Source organism: Doryrhamphus excisus, chromosome 7 (genome assembly GCF_030265055.1).
Source record: "Doryrhamphus excisus isolate RoL2022-K1 chromosome 7, RoL_Dexc_1.0, whole genome shotgun sequence".
In the NCBI taxonomy this organism is placed as follows: Eukaryota; Metazoa; Chordata; class Actinopteri; order Syngnathiformes; family Syngnathidae; genus Doryrhamphus; species Doryrhamphus excisus.
Genome location: NC_080472.1, coordinates 19,588,074 through 19,600,263, shown reverse-complemented (window position 1 = coordinate 19,600,263; position 12,190 = coordinate 19,588,074).

Below are 12,190 nucleotides of genomic sequence, written 5' to 3'. Positions count from 1 at the left end.
GTTAAAAATAATATTCAAAATCAACAACTTTCTTATGCATTTTAATTCGTCCATCTATATTCTGCTGCAATACGGCCAATCATATCTATCTTTCCTGATGATATTTTCCAGGTCAAACACCAAAACTTGATTATTACTGGGTAATGCTGTAGTCTACCTCGGTCATTGAGATGTCAAAAAAACATGTAAATGTAAACTTTCCTCCTTTAGTCAAATAGTCACCTAGCTAAAGCTGCAGAACCAAGCCTTCTGGTGAAGATGGCCAAAAGAATGAAATACGTGTACTGAATACGGTTCAAAACTATGCAGCAGCAGAAGTTGCATTGATGGCAGCAAGTATTTGATTATTATTAGACACTGCGCTGCTCACGAAAGTATGCTGGCCACACCCCATTGGCGTGGGGTAGTGTGCCTGGTCTACATAATTAGAGCCCATTATATCTAAAACTGTTGGTCGTACATAAAAATGCACACATTTTATTGCATTCAAAATGTATATGGCTCTCACAGATACACATTTAAAAATATCTGGCCTTCATGGCTCTCTTAGCCAAAAAGGTTCCCGACCCCTGATATAGGAGTTGGAAAATTGAAAAAAATAACAGCAAAAATAAAAAAAAACTGCTGTGATTTTATGAGAATAAAGTCAAAATATTAAGAGAAAAAAAAGTCACAATTTTACCAGAATTAACTTAAATATGCATTTTTGTAGCAGTGTTATAATAAATATTATATAGACGATATTTGGAAAATTAGGTTGCTGAAAAAGTTAAATTATTATAGTAATAAAGTCAAAATATTATGGGGTTCTAGTTATGAGAAGAACATGTAGTACGAAGAAAGTTGAAATAGTTGGAAAAAAATAACAGCAAAAATGTAAAAAAAAACAAAAAAAGTAAAAATTACTAGAATTAACTTAAATATGCATTTTTGTAGCAGTGTTATAATAAATATTATATAATATTTAATATAAATATTAAAGACAATATTTTGAGAATTAGGTTGCTGAAAATATATTATTATAGGAATAAAGTCAAAATATTATGGGGTTCTAGTTATGAGAAGAACATGTAGTACGAAGAAAGTTGAAATAGCTGGAAAATTTTAAAAAATCATGAATGGAAGCAATTAACTGCCATAAACAAACTACTATTGTACTTGTTGTCTTTTGAGCATGTTGTAAAAGAGAGAGATATTTTCCTTTCCAATTTCTCATGCACTCCAAATCATTATTAAAATGAAAAAAAAAACCCAAGTAATTATATAGAATGTCCAATTATGGCTTTTATACTGTAATTGTTATGCCGTTCACCACTGAACTTTTTCCTTCAGGTTGTTATCAGATTGCCGTGCCGTCAGTTCCTATCACGTCCACTAGGGGGGCACATTCACATGCTAATTCGAAGTTCCGACTATTTTCTATGGTTGCGGTATGGCCTCTTGCTTCTTCACAGCTCTGGCGTTCGCCCCTTAAGTTAATTCCACAAAAGAAAATAGAAACATTTTAGCATTTGATGACATTTGGGCGGCACGCTAAACCTGTTACACGGCCCCCGCATAAACCCATCCAGCCGTGAACTCTGAGAGGCCAGTTTAGCCTAATCCCTTACGACTGTAAAATATGTTTTCTCACTCTTCACTAGGGGATTTAAATTACTTTTGCTGTGAAGCCAGGAGCTTGTTTTGCCCGCTAGCATGCACGCCCAATGTAGACGGGGGGCGGGGGGGTGGTTGGGAGTTGGGGGGGCGTTGGACTGCAGGGTTGTAGAGTACAATATTTCTATACATGCACACACACACAGCGGCAGCGCAAACAGACGGTGTTATTTATTATTTACTGTGCGGTGTGGCTGCTCGTTGTAGACACAAGCCTGGAGGGCAAACAGGAGATATTGCACGATAAAACACACAATAGTGCGTCGCGTTCAAGGCCCCGGTGTCTTCACGCGCCTGCGAAATGTGCCTCCAGGCCTTCCTGTTCCCGTCCGTGCGGATTCTCGTCGTGTGGTGTCATGTGACTGAGTCATGTCGGGTCACCGTGGGCCGTTATCGGCGATGCACGCAACCCAACAACATCCCGTATCGTTGAATATGACAGACTGGACTAGGAAAGAACATTTTGATTGAATTTTGTTTAATATAAAAATAATATATATATGTATAATGTATTTAAAAATTTAAAAATATATTCATATTTGGATATGATTTAATGCATTTTCAACAATAATGTATGTTAACTTTGCTACATAAAAAGTGACAAAAATATGAATAAACAAAGTATATATGTATAATCTATTTAAATATATATATTCGTATTTGTATATTATTTAATGCATTTTCAGTAATGATGTATGTTATTTTTGCTACTTAAAAAAGTGACAAAAAATTATTAAAATAGAAAATATATATGTATAATCTTTTTTAAAAATATATTTGTATAGGATTTAATGCATTTTCAGTAATGATGTGTGTTATTTTTGCTGCTTAAAAAAGTGACAAAAATATTATTAAAAAAGAAAATATATATGTATAACCCATTTAAAAATATATTCACATTTGTATATGATTTAATGCATTTTCAGTAATTATGTATCTTATTTTTGCTACTTAAAGTGACAAAAAGTGACAAAAAATATTATTAAAAAATAAGGTATATATGTATAATCTATTTAAAAATCTATTCATATTTGTATATGATTTAATGCATTTTCAATAATGATGTATTTTACCTTTGCTACTTAAAAAGTGACAAAAATATGATTAAAAAGAAAGTATATATGTATAATTTATTTAAAAATTATATTCATATTTGTATATGATTTATTGCATTTTCAGTAATGATGCTACTTTAAAAAGTGATAAAAAGTGACAAAAATAGGATTTAAAAAGAAAGTATATATTTGTATAATCTATTAAAAATATATTCATATTTGTATATGATTTAATGCATTTTCAGTAATGATGTATGTTATCTTTGCTACTTAAAAAAGTGCCAAAAAATATGATTAAAAAAAGAAAGTATATATGTATCATTTATTTTAAAAATATATTAATAATTGTATATGATTTAATGCATTTTCAGTAATGATGTATGTTACCTTTTAGAAAAGTGACAAAAATGCAAAATCTGAGCAGATTTTTCTTAAACAATCCTACAAAATCATAACTATTTTACATTTTAAAAACCACAATATTTTAATCATTTAATGCATTTTTTTGGTATTCATTCCCGAATCCAATGTCATGTGATTGAAGTGCGTTTTTGGGTCCCAATCCAACCGGGGCGCATATTGAAGTGTATATTTGTAATATTTACTGTTTTTCATTAAAATACTGGCAAGCGTGCACACGTGTTCCCATCTGGGCCTGCGGCGGCGTGTCCTGGGGGCGGGCCTAATCAAAGGAAGCCAAAGACTGATGGCTTAATTAGACCCCTTAATGTTAATTACACTGAAATATTTATCAGGAGGAATTCTTTTGTTTCGCCTTGACCTTTTATCTCCCCCCCCCCCCCCCACCCCCCCTCACCCCTCACACTCGGCTTATTAACATGTTGTTGTTGCGTCGGTGACCGCGGCGTTCACCCCCGGAGGCCGTTATTGATTTGGCGAGAGCGAACATGGTCACTCTGGCTCGTCAGCACTCAGGTGTGTATCGGAGCGACCTCGGGGTACAATGGCGGCGGCGGTGGCAGCCATGTTGTGATGTTATTATGACCCAGAGGCCACGACTTTCATGACTTTGGATATTACTCAATGGCTAGCGCTAGCGGGCTAATTGTAGCACTATACAATACAATTAAGAGCAGCTTTGACTTCAATATCTCCACCATCGACACACACACACACACACACATTCAGCTTGTTATCCATTGTGTTGCAAGAAAAAATTAATTTGCGTGTTAAAGATAGCAGAACATTCCCACTAATGACATTTTGCTTCCGGGTGATAAACATTCCTCGGCACACTGAAGCAAAAATGATCCTGGTTTGGCCTTTTTGTAATGAAAACCATTCATCATTTATTCCTTTTTTTTTTGGTTTCTTCCTAAAACTGCTTTTCCTTAGTGGTATGAGTAGTAGGATATTGAACAGGAAGTAGCACACTTTACAGTACAATTAGTGGGAAAGTCATTCTTATGTACAAAAACAACAATATGTAGTATTATTTCTAGTTTTTTAATGGCTACTAGCATCATTTTTCCAATCAGTAAATGTAGTAAGGAAGTTTGTTTACATTGATACACATACTTATGCTAGTTCTGTCAACAACAACAGCAGCGACAACACTCAAAATGGCCGCTCTGATTGGGGTGGCTGTGTCTTCCAGCACATGACTTAAAGCTAAAACTTAAAGCTTCAGAAAAATAATAATAATGACGGCAAAAATGTAGCAAAATGGAGAGCTAGGTATCTGTATTTGTTAGATAGCTAGCATCTCAAGTTTGGGTAGTGTTTTAAATCATACAAATATGTCAAAATACTGCAACTATTACTTGTTATGTCATGTGTTGAGTGTTGAGCTGCACGGTGGTCGAGTGGTTAGCGCGTAGACCTCACAGTTAGGAGACCCGGGTTCAATTCCACTTTCGGCCATCTCTGTGTGGAGTTTGCATGTTCTCCTTTGGTTTCCTCCCACATTCCAAAAACATGCTAGGTTAATTAGCGACTCCAAATTGTCCATAGGTATGAATGTGAGTGTGAATGGTTGTTTGTCTATATGTGCCCTGTGATTGGCTGGCCACCAGTCCAGGGTGGACCCCGCCTCTCGCCCCAAGACAGCTGGGATAGGCTCCAGCACCCCCCACGACCCTCGTGAGGATAAGAGGTAGAAAATGAATGAATGAAAGAATGTTGGTATAGTCTCCCTTTTTTAGTGGGAAACTGATATTTTCCTGAAACTAACCTATGTTCTACTGCTGACTACTAAAGAGTTCAATTCCACCCTCGGCCATCTCTGCGTGGAGTTTGCATGTTCTTCCCGTGCATGCGTGGGTTTTCTCCGGGTACTCCGGTTTCCTCCCACATTCCAAAAACATGCTAGGTTAATTAGCGACTCCAAATTGTCCATAGGTATGAATGTGAGTGTGAATGGTTGTTTGTCTATATGTGCCCTGTTATTGGCTGGCTTGCCACCAGTCTAGGGTGTACCTCGCCTCTCGCCCCAAGACAGCTGGGACAGGCTCCAGCACCCCCCCACGCGTATTTTTAGAGTGCTACATAGTTGAAATGGTTCTATTCCAATGACAACATTGTAAGCTAGCTCGTATTAATTGATTATTGATGATTAATGGATTGGGAATGATGAGCAAAATTCCCCTTTAAAATGTCAATCGGGAGTGTAACAACATGATAGTTTGAACGAGCGTAATTTCGGGGTCCATTTTGTCCACACAGCCATGCTAATGTTATCTTTTTGTGGCACCCGTGTTTGCGTGGGAGCGGCAATCATTGAGCGTACGATGCTACGTAGCTGGGTGTGCTAGGAGGGGGGGAAGAAGCGGGGGCGGCTTGCAATCACTACACGCAGGTCAGGAAGTGACCGGCGGTGCTTTGAAATCGCCTACGTGTTGGCACAATCAGAGCGTTGAATAAAAGATTTCATGTTTAAGTGTCTTGTGTTTTGCATTTCAAATAAGTGCAAAGCCACCCTGGTAGACTTTACATGCCCCCCCCCCCCCCCCCTTGCTGCCGCCCCTCCCTGTCCTTGTCGCCACTTGTGGAGGTGGGAATGGGGATGCCGCTGTCGGGGTGTGTTGCCGACACCCTCCGTCTTTGGGAGCGTGATGGGGGAGCAGGTGCAAACCTTTTTTTTTTATGTTTATGATTCTATGCGGGCGGCACGGTGGTCGAGTGGTTAGCGAGCAGACCTCACAGCTAGGAGACCAGAGTTCTATTCCACCATCGGTCATCTCATCTCATCTCATGGGTTTTCTCCGGGTACTCTGGTTTCCTCCCACATTCCAAAAAAAACATGCTAGGTTAATTAGCGACTCCAAATTGTCCATAGGTATGAATGTGAGTGTGAATGGTTGTTTGTCTATATGTGCCCTGTGATTGGCTAGCTGGCCACCAGTCCAGGGTGTACCCCGCCTCTCGCCTAAAGACAGTTGGGATAGGCTCCAGCATACTCGCGGCCCTTGTGAGGATAAGCGGCATAGAAAAAGGATGGATTGAAATAGCATTGTGCTGCACGCTGGACGAGTGGTTAGCGCGCAGACCTCACAGGTAGGAGACCAGGGTTCAATTCCACCCTTGGCCATTTCTGTGTGGAGTTTGCATGTTCTCCCCGTGCATGCGTGGGTTTTCTCCGGGTACTCCGGTTTCCTCCCACATTCCAAAAACATGCTAGGTTAATTAGCGACTCCAAATTGTCCATAGGTATGAATGTGAGTGTGAATGGTTGTTTGTCTATATGTGCCCTGTGATTGGCTGGCCACCAGTCCAGGGTGTACCCTGCCTCTCGCCTGAAGACAGCTGGGATAGGCTCCAGCACCCCTGCGACCCTTGTGAGGAAAAGCAGTAGAAAATGAATGAATGAATGAATTGACGTGGGTTGCACGGTGGTCGAGTGGTTAGCGTGCAGACCTCACAGCTAGGAGACCCAGGTTCAATTCCACTCTCGGCCATCTCTGTGTGGAGTTTGCATGTGTGGGTTTTCTCCGGGTACTCCGGTTTCCTCCCACATTCCAAAAATTAGCGACTCCAAATTGTCCATAGGTATGAATGTGAGTGTGAATGGTTGTTTGTCTATATGTGCCCTGTGATTGGCTGGCTGGCCACCAGTCCAGGGTGTACCCCGCCTCAATGTCTTTTGTGAGCGTTTTGCGGCCGTCTCCGTTGGTTTAGCGACAGAAATATGAAGCCCCGCCTCCATCAATAAGGCGGGGGGGATCGAAAACGTGCGCATCAACTGTGTTTACTTTTGTCCTAAAGTCATCCAAATCAGCACGGAGGAAAAGACCTTCCAGTTTCCAATTCCCCAAATCAAACAAGCGCTCATTAAAAGCCCCCGTCGTCTCAACAATTCCATTTCTCCCCCCCAAACGAACGCATCTCGCCGTAATCCTCTGCTTCATTTGCATCCAAATAAGAGAAAATCCAAGGGGTTCTTATCAATGATCACAGTGAATGGAGTGTGCAGTCATCAACATTTTTATCACTCTGCAAATCTGTTTTTTTTTTTTTCTTGCCAGAAAAGTCCAATACTCCCGTGAAGGACACCGTGTACAGATGCATGCTGGGAAAAATCACACACACACACACACAGAAAAACATACTTTTAAAGAGTCAACATGGCGTCTTTAGTTAGTTAGTTGATTGTGTCTTTGTGAACATTTCCTCTTCTTTGCTTTCATTGGTGCTTTTCTTCCCCCACGGTTTGTCTCCTTGAGCAGCAGGGAACATAAATCCATGTCAGCCTTTGTACCTTTCTGTGTGAGGCAAACGTGATTTGGATGTCACACACACACACACACACACACACTGTGACTGGCATGCAGAGTGCACACACACTGCAGCACAATGTCCTTCTCCCCTTGTTCTGCGTACCTAATGAGTTGTCCTGGGACTTGACACACTGTATATTCGTCCTCTTCCACCAGTGGGGGGCTTCAAGTGGACATACCACAGTCCCCCCTCCCTCCTATCTTTAACTTATCCTAACTAAAGTACACTTTTATACTCCCTAATAAAGCTTTAAAACATATAGCATGTTAACATTAGTTAACATTGCTCACAGTTACCATGTAAGCACTGCTATCATGCTAACATTAGCATGTTAGCTTCTTTTTTAAATTATTTTCAAAGGCGTGTTTTTGTGTGTTTTTGTTAGAGGTTAACATGTTAACCATTAGCATGTTCACATTTAAGCCATGTCCGTAAGTATAAACCACAAGTGTTTTACCATTTACCATGCTAAATTAGCATGGTAGCTTGCTATTTTCAAAGATGTAAACTTAGACGGTGTATGTACGTTAGGTGTTAGCATGTTAACAACTACCATGTTCACATTTAAGTCAAGTGTTATCATCCTGCCATTATTACCATGCTAAATTAGCATGGTCGCTTGCTATTTTGTTGTTTGTTGTCATGCGAGGTGTTAGCATTCTAACAGTTACCATGTTAGCGTTGCTAGCATGCAAACATTAGCATGCTACCTTTTGTTTTTACTATTTTCAAAGGCATACAGATACACTCAGATACACTGTTTTCAGGTGGGTGTTAGCATATTAACATTTAGCATGTTAGCATGGGTAGTATGCTAACTTTAACTTACCCAAAGTTGCTGTGTCAATCAGTGTCATGTACTTTTCCTTTGCCTTTTGGTCTTCATAACACATGTCCCCCGTTTCAAAGCCCCAGACCATCTGCAGTGCCCATGGGTTCAATCCTTTAGGGGGGGGACAGGCTTCGGAACGGCTCTCCTAGGACCCAAACTGCGATCTCAGGAGACGGCAAGCAAAACTCACCTGGCCTAAACACACGTGGACGTGGACGGGCAGGCGGACAGCTGCTGATGGAGATGATCCACGGTTGGGTAAACAAACACACACACACACCGATAACTCAGACACATGTACACACACAAAAAAAAGTATGAAATCATCAATATGCAAAATAACTAATTATGTGACACGGTCAACACATCCATCCACGCCTCGCAGATAGACACACAAATGTCAGCTTCAATATAATTTACCATCTGGCTGCGCACGGAAAATTGAAAAGCTATTTACTATCCAAATCAATGGAATTTGAGAGTGTCATTCACAATGCATGAAAACCTCATTAAGCCAGCCCGCATCCCAAAAATGAGATATCACGGACAACGAGGCTGACACATTCGCCGTTCTTCTTCTTCTTCTTCTGGGAAACTTGGAAGACGTTTCCATGAGGATGCACACAATAGTTCATATTTTAGGGAAAATTATTTCATTTTTTTAAAATAGAAAATACTTTGTTGTTAAAAAAATTGATTTTAGGAAAGTTATACATTTTCATGGATTTTTTTTTACCTTTTTTTGTAGGAACATAACATATTTTGGGTTGCTTAACAGTTTTAAAAATAGCATTTATGAAAAAGAAATCCATTATGAATTATGTACAAAATTAATGTACTTTTTTGTAAAAAAAAAAAAAAGAATGAATGAATGAATGTGATTTCTGAGTATAATTTTTTGGCTTAATTGGTTGTAGAAATATGGTAATGATTTAATTTCATTTGAACATGCATCAGATTACAATTGAATGCATCACATAAGTTCACAGTTCCACATGTCCAAAAGGAGTAGGAAGAAGCAAAGCTTATTAAATCCTACCCCTTCATCTGGTACTTTTACAATCAGTAACTGTTACATTTGTTTACTTCCTGCTTTCCTAATATATATTTTTTAATTTTAATTTTAAAAATTGTTCACTTCCTGCCTTCCATAATACAGTTTAAGGGTTTTTTTTTGCTTTTTGTTTTATTTTATTTTTTTGTTTTATTTTTTTAAATAATGTACCTCATACCGAAGTAAGACTCTTCATCCTTGTATTTAGCAAACATATAAATAGATTTTATGAAAATGCTTTATATTCCATTCTATACAATATTAATGCAATTTTTGGTTAGTTATGTTTTAAATGACATCTAAGCCTTCTATGACCTACCGTATATTTAATGTAAAAAATTGTTAATTGAAGAAAATGGACGTATTGTGTGATATTTGGATACTGTAACAGATGTAAAGGGACCACCCCCAGACCCCCCGGGAAAAGGGTGGTGACGTCTTTATGTCCCCTCAGGTTTTAGCTAACAAATACAGCTGTGTTTCATTCAAATAGGGACCCCCGCGTCCACTCGGGCCAACATGAGATGAACTACTGAGACGACACGGTGCCAGCTGGCACCACAGTGCACGCCCCCTCCCATGCCCCCCCACAACCCCACCCCTCCGACGACGCACTCGACCGCGTTAAAGAGGCGGCTTCATCAACGCCATTCACAAGTCAGCATCTCATTTGCAAGACAAACGTGCCAGTCAGTCGCCGGTGGGCCATCCAAGGTTCGAGACCAGGGGTGGGCAAACTACGGCCCGGGGGCCACATGTGGCACACCAAGCGCTTGAATCCGGCCCACCTGTTGCTTTCTAAGTATTTCAACTTTTAACATACAAACTGGCAACACGACTTGCAAGTCGGATGTCTTATTTAGTTGAAAAAAAAAAAACCCAAAAAATAAAAATTAAATTATAGTTTGATGAGTTTGAAATTATAGTATAACACTTTTACACATAAAATTAGACAAATAATTCAAGGAAAATTATAAGCATAAAATAGTCTGTGTGTTAAATATATGTTCTGGAAAAAAGAATTACCTGGGGGGGGGGGGTGCACCACCCAGCCCCCCCCCCCGGACAATTTTGTTAACTCAATGCCACCCACGAGTCAAAATATTTGCCCACCCCTGTCCTAGACCGACTTTTTGCAGATCTAAAATGCCAAACTACCTCACTAAAGTTGATGGTCTGCAACTCTTAAAGCTTTGCACTACAAACTCTGTCCACTGGGGGCAGCATTTCACCATAACAAAGCACCCATAGCCATGTATACATATGTTACACCAGTGTCTTAATAGAATAAAATGAAACTAATAGTAGCATAACCTGCATGGGGCACCTTCAACATGAATTCGGTGAGGTCACGTGATCCGCGACCCCTCCCCCGGGGGATGCCATTGTCACTGTAGACCGCCAGGCTATTGATTTGCCGAGCTATCTGATATGAAGATCTGCAGACTGTTGATTTAGCCGGCTTCAAGCTAATAGCTTCGTCCCTATCGACGCCTCAATAGCCTTCAAATGACAACACCACGCCGTCCACGCATTGGAGAACGCCATTGGATGCTGCCCTTAAATCAATGAGCTGTCAAGGAGATTTGGAGGGAACGGGAGTGCACACCCCTCCTCCTCCTCAAAACAATTCCATATCTTTAGGTACAGCGTGCGTTCATTTAGAGGTGACATTGACCTTTGCGGTACATTCTTTGTATTATCATTTGGTTGACTTTATTTGAAAAATATTTTTTTAAATCCCCTCTAGAGGAAAAAAAAACAAAAATGGGTACTTTTTTGAGGAAAGAAGAATAATAAATCAAATAAATTAAAGTTGTATTTTTTAATAAAAAAAATAAAACATTTAAAAAAAAATGCGGGGGGGCAAGAACATTTTTTTCAGAACATATATTTATTTTATATTTACTATTTTAAAATGATTTTTATGATTTTTTTAAATAATCTAAATGAATAAAAACTCACTGAAAAAAACAGTATTTAACTGCATAAGTGGGGAAATTAAATACTAAATTTAAAAAAAATCCCCTGTAGAGGAAAAAAATTAAAAAAAATTAGCTTTTTGTGGAAAGCAGAATAATAAATAAAAAATACAAGTTTTATTTTTTTTTTAAATTAAGTTAAAATATTTTTAAATTTTAAGTTAAAAATTTTTTTGATTAAAAAAAAATATTTTTTTGTCCGGGGGTGGTGGCCCCCAGAACATTTTTTTCAGAACATATATTTATTTTATATTTACTATTTTTTAATTTAAAAAAAAAGTTATTTTTTAATGATCAAAATGAATAAAAACTCACTGAAAAAACAGTATTTATCTTCACGAGTGAGGCAAAATAAATACTAAATAATAATTTTAAAAACCTATTTAGACTCTAGTACGTGAATAAATGTAAAAAAATGTTATATATAATTATAATAGTTTATTGATGTATTTATTACGGTGTTCCCTCATCAGAGTTGCTGCTGTGTCAGCTTGGCCGTCATATTTAGGCGGCCTGCAGGTGGCGCTCGGATGCAGACTTTCAAAGGAGAGATGTCCCTGTGGAGCTGGGGATCTGCAGGGGTGGGGGGGGGGGCTGCATGGAAGGGGGGGGGCACTCGGAAGGAGAAAAGAGAGGCAGGGGATGCTGCAACCTTCCTAAAAAAAAAAAAAGCAAGAAAAGGCACGCTCTTCCTAGATGGGACAGTCAAGCCTTAATATTGACGCTTTGTGTGCGCATTGTAACAGAATGGCGCTAATTTAAAGGTGCCCCCTCCACCTTTAAACGCTATTAGGCAATTAGCATGCGTGGATACTAATTAGGCTAAATGCATACACCCCTCAAGCATTGGAAAGATCATCAAAGAGCAAAATGC